The 15,965-nt window shown below is 44.5% G+C and overlaps 1 protein-coding gene across 4 annotated transcripts in view; it reads right to left on the bottom strand.

Moving 5' to 3' along the window:
• The window catches only part of Plce1 (phospholipase C, epsilon 1), a 309,112-nt gene that overhangs the window by 191,321 nt on the left and 101,826 nt on the right, over positions 1 to 15,965 (bottom strand). Inside the window, exon 1 of one of the 4 annotated variants that reach the window (XM_063262818.1) lies at positions 15,706 to 15,886. The gene's annotated coding sequence lies outside the window, so the exon portion shown is untranslated. 4 annotated transcript variants of the gene reach the window in all.

The raw sequence follows: 15,965 nt of genomic DNA, 5'->3' as shown, positions 1-15,965 counted from the left end.
ACTGGTATTATAAGCACCGATTTGAACTGGTACCATGTAATATACCACGTCAACCAGGGTCACATCGTGTGCTCCTCTGTGCAGAATCACAGAGAATCACATATTGAGAAGTTCTCTCAATATGAGCAGTAGTTCTACATTATGGTTTTATTTAAGGAAGGAAGGAGGGAGGGAGAGGAAAAAGGGGAGGAAGGGAGAAAGGGAAAAGAAGTGGGAGAAAGAGAAAGGGCAGGGAAAGAGGAAAGGAGAGAGGAGTCAAAGAACAGGAAATCAAGAATGGACACACTGCTGATCCAGTGCAGCCACGGAAAGGAAAAGTAGTCTGAAAAATGAGAGGGAAAGTCAAGAACACAAGTGTGTGTGTGTGTGTGTGTGTGTGTGTGTGTGTGTGTGTGTGTGTGTGCGCGCGCGCGCACCTGTGTGGGGAAATAACAACAAAACAAATCACTGGAAACTGGTACAAACTAAGAACTCAGTAACAAAGATCCTTGACCACAAGGCTAAGGAAGAGAACTGGTCGATTCAGCGGGAAATGAAAGACCTTCATTCACTCAGTAGATACTATGTGCCTTCCAAGCAACAGAGATCATTCTAGGTGGTTGGGATCCATTGGTGAACAAAGTGGAGATAACAGCAGCATTTTTAAGAAGGACTAAGGTAACCAACAGTGGTTTGGGGTGGGGGCACCAGGAACGTGTGTCCTACAATTGTTTTGTGGGTGTGCCTGGAGACCAACAGTTACTACATTGTTCGGAGGTACATTGATGAGGTCCCAATACACAGGGAATCCAAGCCTGATGCTCATAACAGGGGTCTATGAGGTGAGGTCACAAAGCATGGCCCTGGTGTGGATGAGGCTGGAGGAGACACGAGAGGTGCTGGGAGAGCCTCCACCCAGCACCGTTTTACAGTTCACCAAGCATTACCCACCCGTTGGCCGGAATCAGGTGACCTGCTTCTGGTTCCGTGCTCAGAACCATTGCCGTGAGAGACACCGGGGAACTGAACCCTGAGAAGCCTCTGTCGAAATGAGAGGGACAGTGGGATGATGTCTAGGGAACACAGGCTCTCAGTTCAAACAGTCCCTATCACCACAAAGACTAGAAAGGGACTTCCATTCCCATGGCCAACATACTATATGGTAGAGGAAAGAGCAACCATTAACAACACAGGATTCCGAGGTGCGGGGTAATGTATGAGGTTGTTTACATTCTCTTCCTTCTTGCAAAAGTGCATGCTGAATTTTCAGCCAAATGTGTGTGTCAAGATCTGAAAATCGGTCACTGGAACGATTTTGCTCCATACGTGCAGCTGTTGTGAAGCATAAACCACGCTCCTCCAGTAAAACCGCCATCTGTCCCATGCAGAATCCACACATTCATCCTGCCCTTATTTTTAGCATAAGGGGTCAAAGGCACAAGAGGTGAAGTGCAGTTGAGTCCACCGTCCCAGATACAGAAGGGGAGGAGGGCTGAAGGCATAAACACTAATATATGAATTTGTGGGTATCAAAAGGAAATGACCTAGAGTATCAGGCAAAATAACCCATGGCTTCGGAGTGGCAAACAGAAGCTACAAGCAGCCATGGTCTGTGTTGTTCATTCACTGGATGAATCGCCTTTACAAAATAAATCATCCACATAAATGGGCTCTGACTCATTTCCCATTGCTTGCTGTGGTTTGGTGAAGCTCTTTCTGATCCCCAAGGTCACGGGATACATGAACTGCAGGCTCAGTGTCTGTGTGAGAAAAGTCCAGCATGGAGACAATGAACTCTACGGTAGAAGGAACTGCAGCTCTCTCCACTACTCTTCAGTAACACACGGGAGTCGGGCTACCTCAATCCTAAACCTGTTGTTTCTACTGGGCAGCTAGGTCACTTCACGTAAGCTCCTCAGAACCCCTTGTCTCAGTCTCCCATGAGGGATGAAGGCTGGATGCTATTTGCAGTGCCTGCTGTAGAGTGGCTGTTGTGTATGTGTTTATAAAATAAATCTTAGTTGCTACGGGCAACACAAGGCGGCTAAGCAATCATCGGATTCTCTCAAATGACAATGGTCCTCGCGTCAAGGAAAGCCACACATTAAGAAGGACAAAGATTAGCTAGCCCTTCACCTTTACTTAGAGGGGTCCAAAGGGAATCGACACTGAAAAGGCCTCCTGTACCTATTGCTAAACGCAAAACGCCTCTTCTCTTTTAAAAGGGAGAGAGATACCAGTCTGCTGGCAGAGATGGAATTAGAATACCCTGGCACCGTGCCCACCAGCCTTGGAGTCTGTAATTTCAACCAACTGTTGGCTTGAGTTATTTGAACTCGTTTTATTCTTAGCTGTTTTGCATGTGTGAGGTATAGTGTGTCTTAGTGGGTGTCCACATGCACATTCGTGTGTGTGTGTGTGTGTGTGTGTGTGTGTGTGTGTGTGTGTGTGTGTGTACATGGAGAGAGGAAGTGACTCTGGAAGAAATACTATGCTTGATTGTGGGTCATTTCAGCTGATTTCTTGAATCTTTGATTAGCAGAGTAGAAAAGTACTGTGGTTGTTCATCTCAAACAGGGATCTGATCAAGGGAGCTCTGAGCATCTTCTCGGGATCAAGACCTATTATTCAGGTGCCTGCCTGGTCAAATGGCTGCCACCTCTGCCCTTGCCGTGGACCACATGTTAGGCAGCCATGATGAGAAGAAGCACTCCCATCCAACTGAGGGCCAAACCCAGCCTTGCTGTGTACTGTATCACCTTACTCCGTCTCAGGTTGCCTTTCATATGGAAGAGATGACAAGCGCTGAATCCATGACATCAGACAGTAATAAGGCACCGAGGCAAAAACTCATGAAAGCAGCAGGATGGAGAGAAGTGTACACTAAGCTAGACTTGTACACCATGGCTGCTGTAAGTGCCTCAGGGAGTTCTTGGGTGAAGTGAGACGTTTATCCACTGGTTTTTATTCTGGGCTTTTAGAAATCTCTAGTGACAACTCTTCTAAAAACTACCATCTGCCCCTCTGCTGTTTTTCTCCTTTCCTTTTTTTTTTTTGTTTCAAAACAAACCAGCTATTTTAAAGTATGTGTGAGTAGATCACTATTATTCATAGAAGAGATTCCAGGGCTTTTGTGTAGAAAAAGAGTCCATGTGTGGATGCTCTGGCCAGATCTGTCTCATTCTCTCTTCCTCCTGGACAGCCCATGGGACAAAGGAAGCTCTCATGTCTGCACTATGGAAAAGAGCTGGGGGTCTGGCGCAGGGGAACTGTGTGGGGACAGTCGGGAGAACTGAGAGGATCAAACTGGCTCTTCTGTTCTCGCCTTGGCTCTTCTGCTCACTAACCAGCTGTGTGACCTTGGATAGGTGACTTAAGTATGTTGGACCACCTCTTCTTCCCATGTGACACAAGGGGGCTAGACAATTCCCCTGGGAGGACCATTAGCAAGCTCAGTGTACCCTTTCACGAGTGCTCAGAAAGGCAAATTAAGGACAAGAGAAATACCATTTTCCTATTTACTAAAGTGAACATTTCAAGACCATAGTACTTGGAGTTTCTATGTTCTGCATTACTGCACTGCATGGCAAAGAGGAGCCCCTGCTGCCGACTGGGGAAGGCCTCTTACTGTGCCCTTCTGTGTGAAAGAGGTCTCGGAAAACTTGCTAGGAATCTTTTATCTTTCCATTTACTACTAGTTTTGAGTCTCAACTCTGCTAGGCTCCCTGGAACATACAGGAAAATGGGGATACCTACACAGTGCGGTCTTGCAAGCGGAAGGAGTTTCTATAAGATCGGTGACCAGGCAGCTGATGGCCTGACCTGATGTCTGGCAGGCAACAGATGCTGTCATTGCTGCTATGTGACTCAGGAGACAGTGCCTGACTGTGCATCTGGCTTGTGTTCTGTGCCACAGGAGAGAAGGCCCATTTTATTCTCCACTCTGGGAGTTCTCAGGGACCACTACTCATCTGGAGCCTAGCTCTTCCAGTCTCCTAAGTGATCCTGTCTCTTAGCTAAGGCAACTCCAGGCAAGTACCCTATACAAACATCAACTGTCATAAACTAACACACACACACACACACACACACACACACACACACACACACACACACAGAGAGACAGAGACAGAGACAGAGACAGAGAGATACATGGGCATGCACACACAGAGAGAGGGGGGAGACAGAGAGATACATGGGCATGCACACACACACACAGAGAGAGAGAGAGAGAGAAAGAGAGAGAGAGAGAGAGACGTACACACAGACATACACACAGACATGCACACACATACATACATGAGCACACACAGAGACATACACACACACACACATCACTTCCACCCAGTGGCTAAAAGTCACACAGTGTCTCTCAGGTGGACTTCTGGACTGGAGAGCCAGCCTCTTCTAGTTCCCCGACCCAGAACAGCGAGCAACGACCTCCATACTTCATCATCCTGGTCTACACATTCAGGGGGTTCAGCTCTCAGGCACTTGTGTCAGTCGCTACCATCACCTTGGAATATTCTCCTGTGACAGCAGTTCATCACCATATTTCCAAACAACTCCCCCCTCCCAGGAGAGGCCTCAGGTGCTTGTTTTCAAATGCCCTTTAGCTCCTAAAAGGACTTTTCTCCCCTTCCTTAGACTCCTCCTGTGATTCACGGCTTGTTTGCCGGTAGCTCAGGCTTGGCACTGACTAGAATTGTAGGTCTTCCTACTCAATATCAAAGCTGTCTCTTCACAACTATTCTCTGAATTCTTTCTCAATACCAGGTTCTGTCTCTGTTCCCGCTCTATAACCTAATAAGGACTGAAATCTGGTCTCAGTAGTTATTTGATTCTCCCCCCCACACACCCCCCAACTTTAAAAATAATTTCAGAGACCCATAGAACTGAGGGACAAAAAATATGTCGTGGAGTCCTCGTTTCATTCATGAGAAAATACTCCAGTGAGCCATGAGCTGCTCACACAGGGTGGGTGAGTAGGCAACAGGTGCCCAGTGTTGCTTCTTCTGTGTCATTTGTCCCAGACCCCATTTCATCACCAGGTCAAGGCCATGTTCCCAGGCCGTCCATGGTGAGTTCTGAGAGCCTGGCAATGTGACAGAAATAGCTCCCTATGGGGTCCCAACGTCAAGGGTTCATTCTTTTCTCTCATTTCTAGGGGGTCTTGATTTTTCATTAGCATATATTAATTATACAAATACTGAGTTTCGTTATGACATTTTCATACACGTATAATAATGGACTTATCCATACTTACCCTTCGTTCCTCTCTCTTGTCTCCCTTCCACCACCACCACCCCCCCCCCCGTCACAAAACAGCAACCAATATCCACTTTATCTTCTAACCACTCCCCCTTTTGCTTTCTTGTTGGATTTTTGTTGTTGTTTTGTGACCCAGTGAGTTTCCTCACAGTTGCTTACAGATGTATGAGTTGGGGCTTATTTACGGGAGCACAGCAAGTTACCAGTGGCTACAACACTGGAGGGAACGTCCCTTCCTTCCCCAGCAAACATTAACTGCCAATAGATCCTACTCCCATCAATCACCACTACTGAGTCTGCGAGTAGAGGAGCCAGCGTGTCATGCCTGGAAGACAGTGTTCTATGCTGCTCTTCCTCTAATGCTGTTTCTGCCCCCAATGTTCCCCAAGCCTTGGAGCAGGTGATTTCGATATTCATTTAGGGCTAAGTATTTGCCAGTCGCTTACTCTTACTGGTGAGCTTTTCTCTTTCTGGTCACTGGTTAAGTCACAATCTCTAGGTGCTTTCTTCTGAGCCTCTAATTCCACAGGGGAAGCCTCTCATGAGACACATTACACACCTTCCCCAGCTAGCATGACTCATCCTTGCCCCAGACCATTTTCACGTACACCCATCTCCCCAGTAGCCTGTATATGGCTTGAGAAAAGAGCATATACAACAAACACGCTGCAATGTGTTAGTGGCCTTGAACACCTCTCCTGCCTGCAGGAGTCCAAACAATGAGCACCTGACTCCTGGGGAAGGGGAATTATCCAACAGCAATCAGAAGACCTAGCACTAAAGGCTTCATCGCCTTGACCAAATGGTCCAAGAAGCTGGAGAAAAGCTTCTTACTCAAGGAAATCCAGGTATCAGAAGTAACTACCTGAACCAGATGAGCACATGCAAGCCCCCTCCTCTTGATTCGTTCATCACTCGAGGTCCTAGTTTGTGGAAGGAGTGCCCTTGAAACATGCCCACCCTCCTGTCTTAGCGGATCCCCCAGGATCCTGACTGCAATATGAGGTATAAGGTGGGGAGACTGTCATCCTGACAGACATAAGAGGGAGGCGGGACTTGGTCACTCCAGAGTTTGACTTCTCTTGGAACTGCCCCCGGTCTCACATTATCTCACATACTTCAACAAACTAACCTCAGATTTAGGTCCTTTATGACCTCCCTTTACCTGGGACTAAACAATGAAGTGCAAAGGTCGGCGACATGCTGAGACCACAGAAGCAGACAGAGGCTGTGCTGAGATTTATGCTGAGTGTTTGAACCTGGGTCAGGACAATCTTTTTATAACGTTTTACATAGTCTGCTTAGAGTGGTCCAGGACATATACATTTTCTTTCTGACCACTCAAATACTTACCATATTAAGTGGATCATCAGGAGGTCTAGTGTGGAACCCCTCCCCAAACTCCCAGGGGAATGACTTTTAGTTCTCTTTAGGCCTAAGACCCACTGGGTCCTACCCACCATAGAGGCTTGAATGTGTGCTAATTTCACTATTTTTCATGTTCTTGTCAGATTTTTATTTGACTTTGCATAATTTAATAATGATGCAGATTGTCTAATCATTCGTATAACTCAATATTTTATGACAGTCATAAAAACAAGTACTTTTGATCATTTACTATCTGCAAATGTTTTATTAATTTTCCTGATGATTCCACCAAACAGATAACAATTTGGAAGGATACAAAGAATATCCTAAAAAGGAAACTGAGATGTATTAACCTAGTAGGAGACAAAACACAGTCTAAAGTTGAGCACTTAACTCTGAATCAGCCTACCTAGGCTGGATTCCTAACTCACTGGTCCTCCGAGCCTCAGTGTGTGGATAAAACAGAGTTGCCCAGAAGACAACTCAAATGAGCCAACGTGTCCAACAGAATGAGCCCAGAATTAGCACTCGGTCATGCTGGTGAGTTTGGGTACACACTGTCAGGAGAAAGCAGCTCGCTCCGGGCTCCAGTCAGCTCCAGTGTCTAATGTCAGGGCCACACTCCTGCTTTTCATATAATCCTGAAGCCAGCAGAGTTTTTCTCCCTCTTTTAAAGTTGAGGAATTAGGCTCAGCAATACAGAGCAGCTTCTTCAGGACCCTGCAGCTGTTAAATGTCAAAGCTGGGCTTTGAGCCAAGTGGGCCTTGAGCTATACCTGACTTCCCGCCTTCCCGCCTGCACTGCTTGTGTGAATCTGTTCGTTTCTGTTAGTTCCTTCCAACTGCATGACAAACTCCGTAGAATCGAGCAAGGACGTTTCCACTTCCCCTGAATCTCTTGGATGGCTAGGCCATACATGCATATCCTGACTCGGTGATGGCAAGGCAACTCCATGTTGTATTTAGGGATTGGAGTGTTTGTTTGTTTGAGGCAAAGTCTCATGTGGTTCAGGATGGTCTCCGACTTGCCACACAGCCAAAGCCGGCACTGGACTCCTGATAGCCTGCCTTTACCTCCCAGATGCTGGAATCAGAGCTGCAACTGCTGTACTAGGTAATTCGCTTGGGTAGCCTGGAACTCAAGCTCTCCTTAGAGCCTGGAGCAGCATCAATTATGATGATTGAGAAACCAGGACTGAAGAAATACAGGAAGGGTAATTTCAAGTCATGTGTGACTGTAATCCCAGCTACACAGGAAACCAAGGCAGGAGGACTAAGAATGCCAGGATTTATATATAAAGTAGGATATAAAATCTGGAGTTCCTTTAAGTACCCCAGCAGAAATGACATGCTCAGTAAAGGGGGGTGATGAAACAAGAGGCTAACTGATAAATACTGAAGCTAAGTGAAGGGTGTATGGGCTCCATTTTTTTTCTGTATTTTTATGCTTGAAACGCTATACAGCCACGACTGTCTATTTAAAAAGAGCAGAGCTGGGCATGTCAGCACAAGCCTGTAATCCCAGCACTTGGGAGGTCAAGGATGCAGGATCAGGAGTTCAAAACCACACTTGACTACACAGTTTGAAGAGGACTGTAGTCATCTTGGGCTACATGAGGTCTTGGCTCAAAACAAAACACATGGTGCTTGCCAAGCAATGCTCTGCTTTGTTCTGTGCCTCCTGCACTTTCAATCCAGTTTAATGTCCTGGTGGCATAAGGCTGTCATCCTCTTAAGTCTCCAGGTGAGAGCTGAATACCTGTTGGGCCATTCCCAACCAATCTATCTGCTCCAAACTGACCAATGTCCTTCCATCAAGCAGGCCCACTGTCTGCTGTCTGGTACTGGCTACTACTGTCTCCCAACCACTTAAGGCTGAGAAACCCACTGTCAGGTGTTTTTTATTTCTCTTCAAGCTTCTAAGGACATAATATGCTTTCCTGGGAGACTATACCAAAGGTTATTTGAAGAACTAAAGGAAAAGTATCCTGGAACTCCTCTTTTCCTACTTCCACAGTGCAAGTGATCCTTCCCTGACATGTCAAACCCACTTAGCTTCACTCTGATTGATAAGAATCAATCAGCAATATCTTTGATCCTCTGTTTCATCATCAAAGGAAGATTAATTGTCTAGATCTTTTCAATTATGTTCTCTTTCTTTAATGGGTTTTGGTGGGTAGGAATAAAACCAACGCCTTGTGCACATAGATAGGTTCTTTATAATTGAGCCCTCCTCCCCACAGTCTTAGAAAAGACACTTTCTTTTATAGCAACCATAGTAATTGCACTTAAAATGCCACAAAGCACCCTTTACACTATAGTTCCCAGCAGCTTGATTGATGGGAAAATTAGAACCACTCAATCACAGTGTCAGTTACTCTTTAACAAACATGTGCTTCCAGGTTTCTCCTGTTGCTGAGATGGTACCTCCTTCCAATGGTACATTACAAACCTCTGTGGCATGCCTTTCTCGCCAATACACTATTTCATGTCCAGGGCATCCTGTAGTGAAGGTCAAGTAGGGTCCATGCGTGCTTTATCATTGTCATACGTCAACAGCACAGTCAAAACCGAGCAGTAAGTGAAAGGCGATGGAACCCAGAAACTTGAGCTTTGGAATACTGCCCTGGACTCCTTAGCTTGGAGAACTCTGAGGACACATGGAATGAAGGTGCTCACAGCAACCCAAGAAGGAAGCAAAGATACAATGACACCAGAAAAGGTTCACCGTATCACCTGAATGATATGTATCCCCAGAACACATAGGGATTTCCTCACCCTTCCTCCTGGCAGTTTCCCAAGTCCAGACCTGCTTTTTAGACAGACAGCATACCCAGTGACCCCGGCCTAATGGCAGAGGAAGTGGGGTTCACAGACACATTAGTCTTGGTGGGTGATTCTTCTGCAGAAGTAGAAGAAACATGAGGCTACAGAGTCCAACACACTGGTGGGTTCCAACTGCACCCATCCCTTACCTACTTGACATCAAACATGGCTCTTACTGGTAAAGAGAGGAGGTGCTGCTGGATCAGAAGTTTTCTGAGACTATTTACATATATATTATAATATATATTATGCAATATATTACACAATATGTATAATATACAATAATATACAAAATATACAATATCTCATAATATATTACAATATATGATACAATATATTACAATATATGATACAATATATTACAACATAAAATATATATTCAACTAGTATGATCTTAGGATTAATTCTTTGACTTTCCCCCATCTTTTATTGCTTCTCCCTCTTCTATACATCCCTACTGCTGGAACACAAGTGCCCGGTGCCACTTACTATTTCTTGTCATGAACTGCAGTAACCAAGGAGCCCACAGGAAAGGACCACAGAAGATGCTGGGTAGACACAAGATGCACCTGCCTGAAAGGGACAGTCACCATTCTATGATCATCCAGGCAGAACCAGCAAGTGCACATAGGTCTCTGCCAGCGGGAATCCAAACCAATCACCCTCTAAGACAGTGATTCTCAACCTGTCATGACTCTTTTACAGGGGTCACCTAAGACCATCCTGCCTATCAGATATTTACATTATGGTTCATAACAGTAGCAAAATTATGGAGTAGCAACAAAAATAGTTTTATGGTTGGGGAAGGGGATCACCACAACAAGAATTAACATTAGGAAGGTTAAGAACCACTGCTCTAAAAGGAGCCAGTTTGGGAGTAAGAGAGAGAAAAAAGATGCTTTGACCAGCCAATGCCAAAATGTTGTGTGCTTATCAGCAATCTGGCTCATGTTGTAGTAAGCCAAGAAAAGTTATTGGTAACAAAGTTTTGAATATTAGTCTAACTGCATTTAGCTAAGAGTCCACATCTTAGCTAAAACGTGTAGTTAATTTAGTCAGAACTATACTGAAATTTCAGTTAAGAGGAGGGTTGAAATGTCCTTTCTTCCCTTTAGGCACTGAGAGCAACAGACGTAAAGTACATCACTCCTGGTCTACCTGTGTAGCTCCCAAAGGCTGCTAACCTGTTGCTAGATGTTCTAAGTGTGAACTGGGGTTAGATGAGGTCAGGCTCAAAAAGGCTCAGGCCACCACCCCTAAAAATAACGTCCCAGGCTGGCCCAGGACTTCCTCCTTCCCTCTAAGTGTCCAAGCCTAGATGTCTTTTTCCTCCAAAGAGATCCAGGACTTCTCACCCTGCAGGTGTCCTCCATGACATGACTTCCTCCAAGAAGCCTATGCCTGGATTGGGTTAGAAGCACTTCCTGTGAAGCTTGTGAACTTCTGCAGGGGCAACCAATAAGGCACACTCCAGTGGTTCTCGGCTCAGGGTGGTTTTCCCAGCAGAAGACCCCAAAATGGAGATATTTTTGGTTGTTACATCTATGGGTGATGGGGACACCGGTCTCATGGACTAAGTGCAGGCTGGGATACTGCTATATGTCCTACAATGCATAGGACTGCCCACCCCAACAAGCAATTATTTCCCTCAAAAAGTCACATGTGCTGAGGTTGAGACATCGCGCTCTGGAGAATGGGAAATGCATAAACAATTACACTAGAGCTCAATGTCTCAACCCCATTCTCAGAGCGGCTCTCTCATTCATATTTATAACCCCAATGCGTTTTTTTTCCAGGAGCTCAAAAAGTATCTATTAAATGACTGAGTGACCCTTGGGAGTGCTAGTCACAGCTCCTGTTTACTCTTGCTTGTTTTTGACTGCACTGAGATTTTTGTCCTGAACAGCACAAAATCTAAACTTACTGACTCCTTGTAGGCCCCTTCCTAACTATCCCTGCTATATACAACAGGTCACAAGTGTGTGAGAGAACTACATACAAGACAGCAGAACACAGAGCGCCTGGGCTGCAGAGTTAAGATAGAGTAGTAATGACCAGAAGGCGGTCTGGGACAAGCGAGAGCAGGGCCTGGCTACCAGGCAATAGAGCGATGGGCCTGACTACACAGGGCTCAAATGCTGAGATCTTCCTACTCTACCATGTTCTGTTTGTTAACTTACATGACAGGGACGTCCACTTCTGAGGCCACTGCAGTCCGCTCCCCTTTTGTAGCCTTGAATGATGAATAACTTCTCAAACCACCGACTACTGGCCATTCACTTCTCTGTGCTTCTGCTACTCAGTACACATGAGTTATAATAAGCTTGTTTCACATTATAGGAAGGGGCTGGAAATGCTCAGCAATTTCAAGAATGAAATGTTCTCGAAGTCATCCAACATGGTGAAATATGGGGCTTGGGAATTCAGAACCACCGCTATCTAAAATATATGACTCCATCTATTAAATTTTGCACACATGCTCTAATTTATGTCCAGAGAAAAGGAGCCAGACACTTTTTTAACTCAGCAACTATGGTCGAAGGAATGGCTGGAACTGTGAAGGTAAAAATCAGTTGCTTTTTTACCAACAGTCCCACGACTTCTTTCTGGGATTCCTGTATAACTCTTGGATAAAGGCCAACCTGTCCTTGTGATTTATTCAAATCCAGTCTGTCAGCTAGGTCTAGAACATTCTGTACATCTATTGCAACTTGATCGGGTATCTCTGCTTCTAAAGGAGATTTGAGGATGGCATTCCTTGTGACATAGTCTGCAGAAAAAGAGCAAAGATCTGTGGTGCCTGCTGGCTCCTTTTTTACATCCTCCAACGTGTGTTCTCTATCTACATAAGGATTGGGACTGGTTCCTCCAGGTCCATTCCTCTAAAAGACTCCGAAAGTGTTTGTTCTGTTCCAATATCAATGCCTCAAGGGTTGCTCCTTAAACTACTTTTTCAGGGGCTTCCTACTTGGATTTTTATAGGCTAAAGTGTTTATTTCTTTTCAAAATGCTTCTTTCTCATGAACCATCTCTGCCTTGAGCTGCAGCAATAAATGGCAATTCTTCCAGCTAATAATCCTACTTCCAGAGTCAAAAGGGTTCAATAAAGTAAGACACATAGGGGTTGCCCATGAGACTTGGAACAGAGCAAAGAGCTGAGTTTTCTACTGGGCAAAAGGTAGGAAAAGCATCTAGTTCTTCATCAGAAACCCCTCAAGAATTTTCAAATGTCATCATACTTTCTGCTTCTCATAGGTGTGTGGCACTAACTTTTTAGTTGGGCAAATGGCTGAAATCTGCTGATGCTTTTGTAATTACTCTTTCACCAGGTACACAGTATTTGGGGTTTCTGTTCTTGACGCAGGTTGCTAACCCGGCATTCGGCATGCCATTAAATCACAGTGGTTCATACACAAGATACCCTGCACCTTCCATGACGCTGCTCTTGCTTTTGCTCTGTAAAAGCATTAGCACAGGAAATGATCATTTGCCCTAATTCAGCCTGGGGAGTTGTTTTGCAGATCTATAAGTGAGTAAACACCCTCATTATTACTAATTGGCCTAATTTTCTAACACAGCCAGCCTGATTCTAGTTTCGTGCTCAATCTCATTATCCTTGTCAGGTGGCCCATAACCCCTCTCTACTGGCACATTTTCATTAACGTTTGGCTATCTCTACCGACTGCCTATTTCCTGCTAGCATTTGTCTAACGTTGAGTACCCACTGCTCTAGTATCTATTTCATGACCCTGTCTTCTTATGCTTCTTTGTCATCTGCCTCAAGAAAGTCTTCAATTTCTGAGAAACTCAAATGACTTCTCCCTGTCCCTCTTCTCTGGGTCTCACTAGGACATTCAAATTCTACAAGTCTCATGGAGGCTATGGACAAAAAGTCTGTCTGTCTATCATCTATCTATCTATCTATCTATCTATCTATCTATCTATCTACCTACCTACCTACCTACCTATCTATCATCTATCTATCTACCTACCTATCTATCATCTATCTATCTATCTATCTATCATCTATCTATCTATCTCTTACCTATGTATCATTTTTTTCCCATCCATTTGAGGCAAAGGCCAGGCAGCTGATGTTTTAACCAACTCTGCCATGTTGCTGACACAAACTAAAGGTGGACAAATACCTTTCAAAAGTGCTGTCTATGTCTTTACAAAAATTCTCTCAAGCACTGTCCCATGGAAGCCATTCTTCATGGTTCCGTGTTTCCAGGGCCTGCCTTACTACTTCACTAGAAATAAAACAAACGGACCCTTTACCAACAAAGCATTAAGAAGGAAAAGAGAAAAACAAGGGCAGTCATCCTTGGATGTTCCTGGCAACTGTTCTTTTTACCTGGACACTTTCCCTTCCTCTAGAAGGAGAGCTAAGGAAGAAGGAGATAGAATGAGGATGTGGCAACACTCCGGGACATTTATGTTTTGTTTTTGACTTCTAAAAATAATTGAGAACTAAAGATATTTCTAAGATGTTATCAGTCTGATGGCGAGCAAAGTCAAACATCAGGATTTACCACTCACTTCCATGCCCAAAGCATGTCTTTATAACGTTTAGTTAGGAAAAGCGTTTTCAGATTATACTCTCAAATAATAAAGAAGAATGGACATATCAAAATTAAGTTCCCATGTTTTAATTTTTGGAATAATTTTCTTTCCTCAATGATTAAAGCAGTCTTCACAGATTAAGACGTAAATCTCCCACATCCCCAGACATCCCACCAAACTCCCCAAACTGTCCCCAGCAGCCTCTCCACTAAATAAAAATACTCACCATGGTTAAAATGCTTAAGTAATGCAAAATTCAAGAGAGTGCATGACTTCTTGGGTTCTCATGGGAAAAAAAGGGGGGGATTACGTGAACCAAAAAGGGCTCATCAAACGAAAACAGTAAAAAGAAAACGGATGTACAGACAGTCTCCCACAGCCAGAGCTGGAATTGATCCTCTACATTTAATGAGAACATCCACTTATTTTTTAAAAATTAACATGGACAAGAGCGTCTGCCTCCTACTGCCTGACACTGGACCACGGACGATCACTCCCACCACGTCCTCCCCCATACTCAATGGACTGAGAGCTGCCAAATGCCCCCTTCCCACAGGACTTTAGACACAAGCTTGTGTAGAAAAATGACCACAATTTCTAGAGTTATTTCTTTGGGTTTGTTTCCCTTCTTCTAGGGCTGCAGAAAGGAGTGCTTAACTGATAATTTTAATCCTAACAACCATAAAACACACGCTCTCACGGAAAGTCGTGGACGTTTGCAGATGGACTCCCGCGAGCCGATCCGAGAGCAGTCTTCATAACTCAAATTCTTTACACACAGCACTTTGCAACGAAATTAGCCAAATACAGAGAAACAAAACAGTTTTCAAGTTTTATACTAGGGTTATTTTTAACTTCTGATTTTTTTTTTTAAACAGAAAAGAAACAGCATTTGGGATGGAGTTGGTGTTGAGCATGAACTACCCTTGTAGAGATCTATTATTGTGCTAATCTTACCAAGAGGATCTATAAAGCTTTTAATGCAAATGGATAAATGCTCCTCAGATCAACCAGATCATTCTTTCCACGAACTATGAATATTTACGCTGAAATTTTGAAAAAAACAAACAAACAAAAGCCTCAGTCTGCTTGAAACATCAAAAGGCTTGTCACTTAGTTTGATTAGAAAAGTCAGCAGACGTGTTCGCAAAAAGCTTGTCAGTGTGGGTCTTTCTTCTTAAAACTGCTTAGGCTTCAGGTTACGCTTTGCCAGTATCATATTTGCTAAACACCCACGAGAGAGTTAAAAATCAAGTCTCCATAACTTACTCAGTCAAACTAGTTCAAAAACTAGTTTGCGAGAGAACGTAAGGAATTAGACATTTTCACTGAACCAAATGATACAGAGCACACCGCAGGCATCAATAAAAGCCAAATAAAACCCTCCAAATACACACCTCACAAACCCCCAGGATCTCTTTTCCAAAACCTCATAGACAGAAAGAAAAGAGAATGGCAATCTTACTGCTGCGATCTCAGGGAAAGGAGTTTGCACTTCTCCAATGAAGCCCTTTGGGTTAAAACACTCTAGAAACTTCCTTAACATAGAAAGAAACTTGGCTGATTCCCCCCCCCCCCCCCGCAAAATGTCTCAGAGGAATTGCCTTTGGCTAATACTGCTCCAGAGAAGGAGCGATCGGCCAGATTTCAGTCATTAAGAACCCCCAGGGGACGTCGGATAATGAGAACACTTACCTGGTCTCCTTTAAAACTCCAGCATCCAGATCCATCCTTTACTAAGGCAAATCTGGGTACCCCAGAGAGAGAGAGAGAGAGAGAGAGAGAGAGAGAGAGAGAGAGAGAGAGAGAGCACGAAAAGAGCCAACCACCCTTCAAGGCCGGCTGGGAGTGTGCAAAGCCCCAGCTGAAACTCTGCTTCCCTCTCCTGGGACTCTGTGCCTAAGAGGCTGCATAGAAACCCAGCCCTGTGCCAAGTCTTAATCCTTTTGCAGAAT

Source organism: Rattus norvegicus, chromosome 1 (genome assembly GCF_036323735.1).
Source record: "Rattus norvegicus strain BN/NHsdMcwi chromosome 1, GRCr8, whole genome shotgun sequence".
Lineage (NCBI taxonomy): Eukaryota > Metazoa > Chordata > Mammalia > Rodentia > Muridae > Rattus > Rattus norvegicus.
Note: the sequence above shows the minus strand (reverse complement) of the source record. Positions and strands in the feature narration are given on the sequence as shown.